Below are 10,341 nucleotides of genomic sequence, written 5' to 3'. Positions count from 1 at the left end.
GAGCAGAAGGGTTGTATATTTTATGTCTGAACTGACATCTACCATAGGTTCTGTTGCCTCAAATCTGGCTCTGTACACACATGTTGCAATGTGGCAGGATGTATCATGGTCTTGCCATGAAAAGTGCTGGGTTTCTGGGGTGTGGGTGGCTTATTCCTGTGAAACGGAGCAAAAGACCTATCACAGATGCTTTGCAATCACTAGGCCTTGACCAGTGTTAAGGAATTGAATTGAATGAGCTGCTCTGGAGGTGTAAGGCTTTGAAAACCACCAACTATCACTGAGGGACCAGCTTTGAGTTTCTTCTGGTTAGCAGATACCACAGGGAAATTTCCCAAACTCCAAAACCCCTCATATGCCTTTGAAAAAATCTTCCTCACCAAATCTACTGCTCAGGAGTTCATATGAATTGGAAAGCTACTGTAACAGCCTCTGGGAGGGAGACCTGCTCTATCAACTCATCTTGGCCTGCTCTCCTTCCTGCTCAGATTTGATTCAAAAAGCTGTGTTAACATCCCTGGCAATATAGTGAGAAGAGAAAATCCCTACCAACACTTCTCTTCATTTGGCTCAGTAGTAACTACAAGGCCAGAGTATTAACATTGCTAAGTACAGCATGTTAAAATACTAATACTGCTTTCTTCTCTTTGTGTTAAATATGAGGACTGCAGCTTACTATAAAGTCCAAAAATATCCATTTAGGCTGTAAGAGAGAGTTAAGCTTTCCCAGAACACATTAGGTCATCTATCCAGTAAAAATTCTTCAGTAAAAATTCAAAAATGTTTCTTCAAGAGGGCTCAAACTGATCACTTTTCTCCTTTGATCAGAACCATGGCCATCTCAGCACCACTGATCTCAGCCACAAATTTTTATTCACACCTGCCCTCAACTTCAGCTGGATTCAGTCAATACGGCCTGTGCAGGAGGGCTGGTAGAGATTTGCCAGGCAGATATATGCTCGGTGGGAGTGAAATAAAGATGATGGTTAGCACTTTCCTTCTTCAAAGAGCCTCAGGACAGTGTATTCTTGATCTGTCTTGGGCGTCTGGGTCTTGCTCTTGGGGAGGAATTATTTGTCACAAATCTTCAAAGGTGTCATTTGGGCTCCTTGAGATAGAATTTTGCTGCTGCGGCGGTGAGAGAAATTTGGCTCAGGAAGTCCTTGCTTCTCCATCCTTGATCTCTTGATGCCAGGCTTTGTTTGCTTCTTTTGGAAATGCATTAGTTTTTTATAAAATAATTTAGAAAGAAAATAAATCAACTAGCAGAATTTTTCTGCATTTAGCTGCAATTCATCTCTATTCTAATAACTAATTTATCTACATAATAAATATAATAACATAATACATAATAGTACATTATGATATTTGATATATTTGCTATATAATAATATAATCTGTATAGAGAATTTTTGAAGAGGTGATGGTACCTTAAATGAAAAAAGTATGAATGTTCTTTCCAGGCATGAAGGTATAGGGTGGACTAACATTATTTTGTAAATGTGAGCTGTGTACATCATAGATAAAATATCTTAACCAACATTTTCAAATGTGACCAGCGATTTTGCTGCCTTGATTTTAAGAAGCTTGCAAAATGTTGGATTTTTGCCAGGTGAAATATTGTTTTAAGTCCCTCTGAGACTGGTCGCTAGGAATTGAGACACTCTCTAAATCTTTAGCCACCTTCTAAACTTCAGTCCAAGATACTATTTAATTTAGATCAAAGAGTTTCCTTATGTGAGAGCCTTCCTGTGTCTCTGTAGCAACAGGATTATCAGTGTGCTAACCAGGCTCTCGTATCACGACATGACAGAGTATGTAAGGCAACAGTGCGCAGCGATTCACCTCCCTGAAAGGCGGTGCAGAATTTCACCGAGATTTCCCTGGAAGCCCTACTTGGCATAGGGGAAGTTGCTGCCTGTGTTCAAGAAAATATCTATTAAATTGCCTGGGAAATACTTTCTCCTCAAGTAATAGCACCGAGATATAGTCAGTCACACCCATGTTGGGAACGCAGGGGAGAAGGGAGATGGGGAGGGCATGCCAGGATGGGAGCTGCGTTGGCTGCTTTACCTGCAGGCGAGTGCTCTATGTGGGATAACAGTGTGTGGCTATGCTCCTGGAAGGGCTCTGCAGCTGGATTGTGTGCAGAACCTAAGAAGCTGAAAAGCTGTAATTAAACCCAAGTGAAAATAAACAGATGGTCTTTCTGTTAAGAGTGAGGTGGTTGGGCATTCCCCTCTCACTCATTGCCAGGGTCATGAGAGTGCAGGGCTCTTGTACAATAAATAACCAAGCCATAACTGTACAATGGGATTGTGAGATTTCCCTCAGTGAGCCATACCCACAGCACAAGGCCCTGAGTCTAACAATGCACTTTATCTCCAGGTGACAGTCCCTGGGATATGGAACTTCATCTACATCTGGATGGTATTTCAGTTCTCACACCACAGAAATAGGCAAAAGAGCTAGAATAGTCCATGAAAATTAGCTTCCTTTCCTCAAAAATTGATTTTAATAACTGCATTAAGCATGTCTGGGCCTCTTCCCTTGCACTACTTCTCCCCTGAGCACCTTCTATTTAAGTTGTTTTTGTCCAAACTGGAGACTTCACTTGGATTCCAGAAACTTAATCGGTGTTGTGAAGCTTTCCCCAAAGCGCACTTGTGATTCACCAATAAATATTGCTCTTGGGAATGTGTTTCTTCCTCAGAAGTGATCACAGCTGGATATTGGTCTGGAGATGAGGAGACCTTCTTATTCTGAAGGTCTCATTTCCCGTTCTGCTCAGTACAGACTCATGCAAGGAAGACCAGATCTCACGTTGTGTTCCAGAGCATTACTATAGAAATTATGGTGGTGAAACTAATGAGACTAGTTATAAAAGAATGTAATCACACTGTATGATTTTTTAAAATCATTCAGTCCATTCCCTCTGAAAAAAAATTATATATATATAACATATATATAATATATATTCAGTCACAGAGTTGTTTCACAAACCGATTTATAAACTTAATTCCAGTTGTTATTAGACAAAGTTATATTAGGGACACTTCTTCAAATCCTCTGCCATGGTTCGTGGGCATGTAGGCAAACTGAGATCAAGAGCTATGTTTTTCTTGGGCCACCATTGTCAATGGTGCCATGGAAACAGTAACAGAAGCCAACTAAATGGTAAAGTAAAGCTGGAAGCAGAAATCAGTCCAGCATCTGCTGTAAAATAATTGCCTAAGACCGTTGTTTCAAACAGATTGGACTGCTGATTAATGACATGACATATGATGATAGGATGTGCAGTAACCTCTAATTTATCTGTAATTAATCCATAGTGATTAATCTATGGAACACCTTTCTTCTTTTTTGTGCCTCCTGTTTGAATACAATATCAGAAAAAAGTTGTGAACTACATTAACATTTTTATTACATGTATTAATGGGATGCAGTAATGGAATAAACACTGAACATTACAATAATTACATATTTTAAAATAAGAAACAAAAAATACCCAAATGATCATATGGAAAGAGAAAAGATAAATTAACCTAGCTAGCCACTGGATGGCAGAATTGCTCTATTTAACTATTGCAAAACTAGGTTCTTTTTTCTTTAGATGCAAGAGAATAAACAAATCAATCTGGATGAAAAGTAGTTATCTTATACGCAGTCTAGTAAACACAAGTAAGCAAAGTCTTACAGCAAGTAGGAAGCATGGTTTATTGTTACACAATTTATGACATCCCTCAAACACTGCTAATTTAATAGATCAAATAACCAAAACAATTATTTGAGAAATTGCCACAATACCAAACTTTGCTTTCATTCCCATTTATGCAGCTCCATTATCTTCAGATTCATTAAAAAGAAAAAAAAACACTGAGAAACTAGAAATATAAACGTCTAAAAAATGAAATTAAGCTTCTTGCCCAAATGCTTTCAGTTTTTAAAATAAGTAATAGCTCCAAACATTGAAATGTCAGAAATCTCCATGATTTCCTAGTCAAGTTTTTCAGAACCTGATTGCCTAATTTGCTTTGAGGCCTCTGGTTCATTGCACATGGCATCAAGTGTACTTAAATTACTTGATTTTTTTTTTTCTGAGGTTCTTTGGGTTTGTGCTTTTTCTCTTCCATTGGGGGAAAACTGGGAAAGATTTCTATGTCACAGCCCAGAAGGCTATGACATACAATGTTTGCCTCCAATGAGGTATCAGTTATGGAAGTAGTATTCCAAGGAAAGAGCCATCATATAAGGCTGATATACAACCTTGGTAGTACCATAATAATACACAGCAACAGCAGCAGCATCCTTTTGATAGGCTTTAATGCTTGCTCATTAGTGACCTCTGCTCAGGACTCAGTTTTCAGCTGTGATTTTGATTTGTTTTTCAGGGACAGATATACACCCAGTGACAGCTGCAAAGTGGGTGGCCATCATTGTTTGCCCAAATCAAACAAGGAAGAAAGCTTAAGAACTACTGATTTAACTTATTGTGATTTCCTAAAACAAACAAACAAACAAAAAACAACCAACCTACCAACAAAAAACAAACAAAACATCAACAATAATAGTAATAGAAACACAATAACAGGGAGAGAGATTTGCTCAATCACATTGTTTTACAGTTGGCCACTTGCCTTTAATAACTCTGAAAGATGACAGCAGCCTACAGTTCTTAAACGAAGAAATTTCTCCTAGTATTAGGTGGAATAAAAGAGTATGTGGGTTCACAAGACATGGAAAGAGTGGTGTCCCCTTGCCCTTTCCAAAAGCTGCCTGTTGCTGGTTGGGGCATCAGCCTGCCGATGTGCACATGCATTGCTTCAGCCTCTGATCTGCCAACCAGCCACCCGGGGACATAAGAGAGCGTGCTGGGTTTGTCACAGAAAGATTGGGAGGCTTAAGGGGGATGGAGAGCAATAGTCTGCAGGCAACCAGACTTCAATAGATCCACAACTCCTTTTTTTTTTTTTTTTTTTTAATTTGCTTTAAAGTCTGAAAGGCGCAATCAGATTTCAGACATACACCCCCCCCCCAAAAAAAAAAAAAAAAAGGAAGAACTAAATAAATAATGATACCCATGAAAACTGTAGAAACCTAGAGCCACGATGGAAAGGCTGACAGCAGTAGCTCCAAGGATTTGCATGTGGAAACAGTGGCACAGGGCCAGTACCAAAACCCAGATACGCCGCTCTCCCAGCAAAGCAAATTCTTTAATAGGCATAATTCAAAAACAGAGGAATAAACAGTATTTGTATGAATAGCTGACCAGTTCATGTGTGGAGGAGGGATCCCCTTGATGGGGAAAAGCAGTAGTACCCTTGAGACCTAAAATCACTGGATGAAACTGAAAAAATGCATGTACTTAATGTTACCGAAGACTCCTACACACACACGAGGCATGAGCACAAAGGAAGAGCTTGCTTTCCTGTTAGGAGATGAGAAATCCTGGCACTCCACTAGTAACTACAGTGCACAAGTTGGATTTCCTATAGAAGGCATATAGGGTATCTTATTTTTTTCTCCTCTAAGCATTGAAAAAGGCTAAGAGGAGTATGATTCACTGACAGAGAGGGCTGCAGCTGTGCCATGTGGGCCCCACTACTGTAGAACAGAGGGCTGTGATGTTGGGGCACAGCACACAATGCCAAAATCCTGAGCAGGATCTGGGCTTGTTCTGAGCTGGCCCCAACTTGCCCTGGCCCCCAGGGATGGTGGCCTCACAGGAGTTTTGTTTGGGGCTTGCCTTGCCTGAAGCACAATGGGTGAGTAACTGCTGGCTACTTCTGCAGAGTAACAAATAACCCCGTTTTGAACCCAGTTACAGATACATGTGGAATTACTTGGACCTATTGAATCCACGGGCAAAATCAGAAGATTTTTGGTGTCTCTGAAATAGAAGCTTTGAGGATAAAAGCCTTCCATTCTGTACATTTAGTGCTTATTTCTCATAAAGAATGTAAAGCAATTGTCAAGAGAACAGAGCACATAGAATAAATATACTGTAGGCCTCTAATTTATTCTCAGAGCTTTATTGATGCCACAAAACCACAAACAGCAACAGATCCCTTCGTGTGAATTAAAGCTTATATTCAGTTACAACCATCTGTTCACAATGCATAGTTTTGAGGCCAGATTCATTATGGCCTGACTCCAAAGTTATAAATGGCATTTACATTAGAGTAACATTAGAACAATGCTTGGATGAATCTGGCTGTTTAACGTTTTAATAGTTTGTTGTTTTTCTTTAACTATCTGCATTATTACCTGTTGGAAAAGTAAGAGCTGAATGCAACTTTCACTGCCATGACTCCACTAGAAGTAATGTGCTGCAGGTCCCCTACAGCTGTCTAAAGAAAGGACTGTGACTGGGGGCTAAGAGTTGGAATATGTTATAAAATACCACTATTGGGCAACATATTTAGGGAGAATTAATATTCTTCTTGGTGTGCTAATCTGTTACGTGAAAACTCAACCGTGTGGTAGCTTTGTGGGGATGTAAATATGGCATCCGTAGGAAATTTGTGTGTGCATCTCTACTGGCAAGCTTGTGTCTCTCATGTTTGGCTCTCAAGTTTTATTTTTCTGGTCATCCAAAGGCCACATGCCCACCTAAAACAAGCCATGGAGCTCCCCAGGAGGGGAGACAGAGCCTTGCTCATTGTACACTGTTTTTGCCCTTCCTGCAGCACCAAAAGGTCTGTGCTACACGTTTTATGCACCAGTGACCCACATGTCTTGGGCTGAAGGGCAAAGGACTCTTCTGTCATGGACAACAAAACAGAGTAAAGGAAAACAGTTTGAGCTGTCCTTAAGGTGGCTGCCTGCCTGGGTTGCAACATTGACCAAGTTTCCTGTCATCATGATGAAAGCACAGTGTTATTGACATAAGCAATCTGCTATTGACTTAAGTAATCTGCTGTCGATTTAAGGCCTTCCAGATTTTGCCTACCGCTTTTATTATTCTGATGCAGAATGAACAATGCAAATAGCAGAACCTGGACCTTGCTAATGCAGAGAATGCTGGCCTCAGGAGTGGTTTGCATCTGTTGTTCCCAGGTTAGTACATAATCTACAACAGAATTAAGTTGTAAGTATTCTTTTTTCTTTTATTTTTTAAGAATACCATCCCATCTGCAAGTATCTCTTGCAATCTTTCCTTATATTTCCATATTAATTGAAGCAAGTAACATAGACTGTGAACATGTGGCTTGCCATCCTCATGACCTGCTGGGAAAGATGTAGGCCACTGATTAGCTCTCTAAGTCTCATACCTGTGGACCTTGACCAAGAAAGCATACATTGATTCAGTAGCCAGGAGCAAAAGAGACTGAGTTCTCATTGCAAACAGACTGAGCTCTTTAAGATGTAGCTGTTTCACTCATGCTTGAAAATGTGGGAAGACATAAAACAGTAAGTGAATAATATGCTTCTATAAATATATAACACATAAAGTAACTGAAAGCAGTTCTGTTTATTTTAGTTTTAAACATTGTAAAGTTAATTGTAACTCTATTTTTTTAAATTATTATTATTTTTTGCCTGATTCAATTCCTACAGGTATATACTGTACTGTACCTGGAATTTCAAGGAAGTTTAAATGCTTATGCTATGTTTTAGAATTTCTTTTAAAGATTCAAATAACATTTTTTTTTTCTCAGAGCCATAGAAATACATCCTTTACTAATCAAGCCAATAATGAATATATTTGGCTTCTGTCTAAATCTTGGATTTCAACCTTTCTCTTTGTTTATTAAGCAAGTTAAAAAGCAATCTAAAACCATCAGAGAAGGCACAGATGCCAAAGCTAAGTTAAACTCACCTCATTCTTGATATTTTTGGTACATAAAATGGCAAACTAACATCAGATTGAGGAACCTTCTTTTTTCTTCAATATATCAAAATTAGTGCAGTCTCACTTTAGACTGTCAAATGGCCCATTTTTTGTGGGGGGCAGGAAAAGAAAACCATTAATAAAAATATACATATATCGTCTTTTTTTTTTCCTTCTCCTATGAAATTGATCTACCTTCACTGCTGTAGAAAGAGTCTGCCTTCCTAAAGTTACTGTGAGTGGCATTACATTCAACCTTGTTTATATAATCCCTTTGTTATATTCTTTTGTTAATATTTAAAATATCTTGAAGCCTGCAATTTGATTCTGAAATGTAATAAAATATTTGACAGTGGATTAAGCTTTCTCATAACAATACTTTTCCCTGCCAAACTCTATTTTTTTAATAAACTATCAGTCAGCAGTTAAGGGTTCAAGCCTCTCCCTTGGTTATAACTATCCTTGCAGTTGTTTTCACCTCAAAAATTTATGAGAAGGGTTTTCCCCTCAGGATTCCAGTTTAATAAGAAAAATGTTACTGCTGCATCACCATAGTTTAGGCGATATTATAGAAACCCAGAGGGGGAAAAACAAAGAAAACAAAAGCAAAAACATTTTTGCATGACCTTGAGGAACACACATACCCAGTTTATGGTTTCTATTGTGTTGGTTCAAGGTTTTTGCATGAAAACCTAAACTGCTTTTTTTTCCTGGTCTGCTCAGTGCATGTTAGTAACAGCTTGTGGCCATACAACTCCAGGCTACTTTCTCACAATATCTTAATGGGTTCGTGCCTGCTCAGTGCGTCAGTGTGAAACCTCCAAGGAAAGTGAGGATTTGGGAGGAGGTGGCCCTGGGGTTGGTGCAGCCTGGTCCCATCCCTGGCTAAGCAGCAGGGACAGTGCAGAGAGGACATGAACCAAGCATTTGCCACTGGCGCTGGGGCGCCTTGCCCTCTGCTTGGCTTTTAAAGCTGGCATGTCCAGCTTTATATGGTGGACATCAGTCAGTTGTGATGTTTTTCATACATGTGCAGTAAATCCCCCTTTAAATTCGCTCTGAATTAACAACAGCCTACACAGTATTCTAAATTACAGTGAACCAAGTTATGTTTTACAACTTTGTGGACATAAATGATTGCCCTGGTGCGATGGACAAACTTTAGCTGCATATGGGAAGGGGAAGAGAAGGGACACTTTCCATGGGAAATGTGAATATGAACTATATGAGGAACATTTGGTACTTCTCTGATATGTCATATATGTTCCCCAAGCTTTTCAAATCCAATTCATGAGTGGAAAGAGCATGAATTACAGCAAAATTGCATAATATTTGGTCTATTATTGCTGCGTGACACTTTTGGCCTGAAGTGATCTTGTGAATTTCTATTTCAGATTACCATAGTCTTTCTCAAGAAATCTAATTAGACTTCAAAGATGTTCCCACTAAAGTAAATGAAGTCTATAATTGCAGCAACAGGAATGACATCAGAACCTTTGGAAAGGAAAAAGATGAATACTACAAGGAAAAAAATGCAGGAAAAAAAAATTAGGAGAATGTTGACCATGGGCCAAACCATGCCCTCAGCTGTGTATATTATTCCCATTAAAGCTAAGGGGATTTGTACATGCCTCAGAGCAGGACATAGTCCCATCCTTTAGATGGCAAAACTCTTCCATGGCCATATAAGAAAGACACATTCAAAAATCAAGGTCTGCGATAAATTTCACTGTACTGAATTTCTGTATATAGCTATTCGTTTAGTGAAGAAGATCCATCTGCTTTGTACAGGAGTTTGAAAATGGCAGCTTTTCCTTCCCATCAGACTCTAAGCAGATTTGTTGCTAGCAGTACAGTTTTTCCGTTGCATACAGCAGGCCTCTTGAAGTAAATGCAGGTAATATGGACGAAGAGAAGAACCAGGTTCCACATTTATAACAGACTCACAGACCTATTCAGGTTGGAAGGGACCTTGCAAAGTGTCTAGTACAACCTCCTGCTCAAAGGAGGGTCAACACTGTATCAGATAGGGTTGCTCAGAACCTTGTCCATCTGGATTTTGAAAACACTGAAGAACAGAGACCCTACAGCCTCTTTGAGAAACCTCCTCCAATGCTTAATTACCCTCAGAATGAATATTTTTACTTATATCCAGATTGAACCTCTCATTTCAACTTATGTCCATTATCCACCATGCACTATGGAGTGCTTGTGTTCTTGATAACCTCCCAATAGTCCCTGGCAAGCTGCTTTTCAGCCCCCTGAAGCCTTTTCCAAGCTGAAGAAGCCCTGATCCCTCAGCCCCTCCTTGCTAAGCAAATGCTCCAGCCCCAAATGTCTTGGTGGCTCTTCACTGAACTTGCTCCAGGTTATCAGGCTTTCTTGTAAGGAGGCCCCCAGATTGGATGCAGTATCTAGATGTGGTCTAATGAGTGCCAATTAAAGAGGTGCAACCACTTCCATCATTTTCCCAGCTATGCTCCTGTTAGTACAGCACAGAATGCTGT

This window comes from Anser cygnoides, chromosome 2, assembly GCF_040182565.1.
Source record: "Anser cygnoides isolate HZ-2024a breed goose chromosome 2, Taihu_goose_T2T_genome, whole genome shotgun sequence".
Lineage (NCBI taxonomy): Eukaryota > Metazoa > Chordata > Aves > Anseriformes > Anatidae > Anser > Anser cygnoides.
This window is presented reverse-complemented; position numbering follows the sequence as displayed.